This window comes from Schistocerca piceifrons, unplaced genomic scaffold (assembly GCF_021461385.2).
Source record: "Schistocerca piceifrons isolate TAMUIC-IGC-003096 unplaced genomic scaffold, iqSchPice1.1 HiC_scaffold_586, whole genome shotgun sequence".
NCBI lineage: Eukaryota > Metazoa > Arthropoda > Insecta > Orthoptera > Acrididae > Schistocerca > Schistocerca piceifrons.
The window spans coordinates 20,001-22,500 of record NW_025728828.1 but is presented as its reverse complement, the minus strand read 5'-3'; the positions used below and the strand labels follow the sequence as shown (position 1 = coordinate 22,500).

Here is a 2,500-nt window from a genome sequence, read left to right as displayed (position 1 = left end):
TTAACCTAACCCATGTTGTGCCTCAACCTAACCCATGTTGTGCCTTAACCTAACCCATGTTGTGCCTTAACCTAACCCATGTTGTGCCTTAACCTAACCCATGTTGTGCCTTAACCTAACCCATGTTGTGCCTTAACCTAACCCATGTTGTGCCTTAACCTAACCCATGTTGTGCCTTAACCTAACCCATGTTGTGCCTTAACCTAACCCATGTTGTCGCCTTAACGTAACCCACGTTGTCGCCTAAACCTGCTCTGTAATTGTTATACGACTCGTTCAATTACTGTAGTGTTGCCCACCCGCAACCCTCGCAATATAGTTCGCTACTCGCACTGCCCGCACCCCTGTGTATCGCTTCATGTTAAACACCTTGCAAGTCTTGCTCACTTTCCACATGCTCCTGCTGTACACTGTAATGTGGATGGCAGCAGGACGTACATGCCGCCCCTCCCCACGTCCCCACCTTGCCCCCTGCCTTCGCAAGCTGGTTGGTGAGAAGTTTGCATGTTCAATGCCCTTCGCATGCGACGTACTCAGGCTACGTTGTGGTGCGGCCTGTGTCAACTGTCCGCTGATGTCGTACGCGTGAACCACAATCTGTACTGCACATTCGTCCTTATGTACTGAATGATACATCGTGGCACATGTGTGACCGCACAACGACTGCGCCCAAAAACGGCGGACCATACAGTGCAAATATTGTGCACGCAGCTACGTGTCGTCTCCCTATGAGAGCTGGATTGCAGTGTGGTACGCCATAGAGACGTGTGGGAGGAACGGACGCCGTGGATGGCGATCAGCATGAGCTGTCTGTTGATGTATTCGGACCTAGTCGTCTCTCCTCACACACCGTGATGGCATGGTGCACCGCGTTCCATATCTGCGACATGCTACAGAGGCCGGTTGACAGTCGTTCGAGCAATGGACATCGCATACGTACGGGGGCCACCTTCCACGTATTGTCTAGGCGTGCACATTTTGTTGCGTGTATGTGGGCAGACGTAGTGTGGCGTGACACCTGACACAGGCATGCAATAATCGTTGAAGTTGCAAATGGCGATGGACGCCTGCGTTTTCTGGTGAAGTTACGCAAATGAACAAATGGTAACCTGTTGTGGTGCGGTTGTTCTCGCTAGGGGTGAATCGGTGATGGCGACGATAGGTTGAGGTACTAACCGGTTGTTCCAGCGATACCCACCATGCCGACGAAACTGAACGGCATCTGGGTGTGAAGCGATACGCGGCGGTGGCTGGGTGGGACCGTCCCCGGCCGGTGAGGGGGCGCCTCCCGGCGTGCTGGCCGCGCGGTGCGTGGGCGCACGCGCTACAGCCGGCTGGTGGGGGCGGCCAGTGGCAGGCGCGCCGGCCGACGGACGCGGCAGGCGTCGCAGCTGCGCGCCGGCGCACCCTGCGCGCGGCGCCGTGCGGCCAAAGTAGGTCCTCGCGGGCCCGGTGCGAAGCGCGGTGGACATCTTCAGTGTGCTGGTCCGATTGAGGACTGTGTGCGTTGAGGATGCGCCGCCGCCCGGCGCTCGGCGCCGCGACGCCGTCTGCTGCTCGGTCGCCCCAGCGGTTCTCGCTGGTGGTTTGTATCGCAGCTGTGCGGATGTGTTGGCGCGTGCGCTGTGCTGGGAGAGTTCGCTTCGGCACCCAAGTGGGGCTTTTGTCCTTCTGTGGCGCTGGCGTTGGAGCTGCCGGTCACCGTAGGTGGCGCGTGTTGTCTCCCGCCGGCAATGCCACGACAGCACGCTCCCGGGCCTCTGTCGGCAGCGGCAAGCTCAGTTGGGAGCACGGGTGGTCGCACCGAAAGCGTCTACTCGCCTAACTCCGGGCGATTGCGCCTCTCTCGAACCCGACCAAGTACTTGGGACGGCGCTGCGCGCCGCCGGGACCTGAGAGGGTTTCGAGGTGTATTGTGCAGGGGAGCTCAGCCTCCTCCTGTTTGCAGAATGATTGAGCGGACGCTTGCGTGTTCGCGCGGGCCCCCGGGACACACTCCCGGGCGGCCGGCTGCTCAGCTCTAGTTGACGCAGCTGCCTGGTTGATCCTGCCAGTAGTCATATGCTTGTCTCAAAGATTAAGCCATGCATGTCTCAGTACAAGCCGCATTAAGGTGAAACCGCGAATGGCTCATTAAATCAGTTATGGTTCCTTAGATCGTACCCACGTTACTTGGATAACTGTGGTAATTCTAGAGCTAATACATGCAAACAGAGTCCCGACCAGAGATGGAAGGGACGCTTTTATTAGATCAAAACCAATCGGTCGGCTCGTCCGGTCCGTTTGCCTTGGTGACTCTGAATAACTTTGGGCTGATCGCACGGTCCTCGTACCGGCGACGCATCTTTCAAATGTCTGCCTTATCAACTGTCGATGGTAGGTTCTGCGCCTACCATGGTTGTAACGGGTAACGGGGAATCAGGGTTCGATTCCGGAGAGGGAGCCTGAGAAACGGCTACCACATCCAAGGAAGGCAGCAGGCGCGCAAATTACCCACTCC

At 57.5% G+C, this 2,500-nt stretch overlaps 1 non-coding gene across 1 annotated transcript in view; it reads left to right on the top strand.

The window, feature by feature from the left end:
• The first annotated feature begins 2,034 nt into the window (after positions 1-2,034).
• LOC124761845 overlaps positions 2,035-2,500 on the top strand; it is a 1,909-nt gene continuing 1,443 nt past the window's right edge. Inside the window, exon 1 of the ribosomal RNA XR_007012448.1 lies at positions 2,035-2,500. This exon is cut by the window's right edge and continues 1,443 nt beyond it. This is a non-coding gene — a ribosomal RNA (small subunit ribosomal RNA).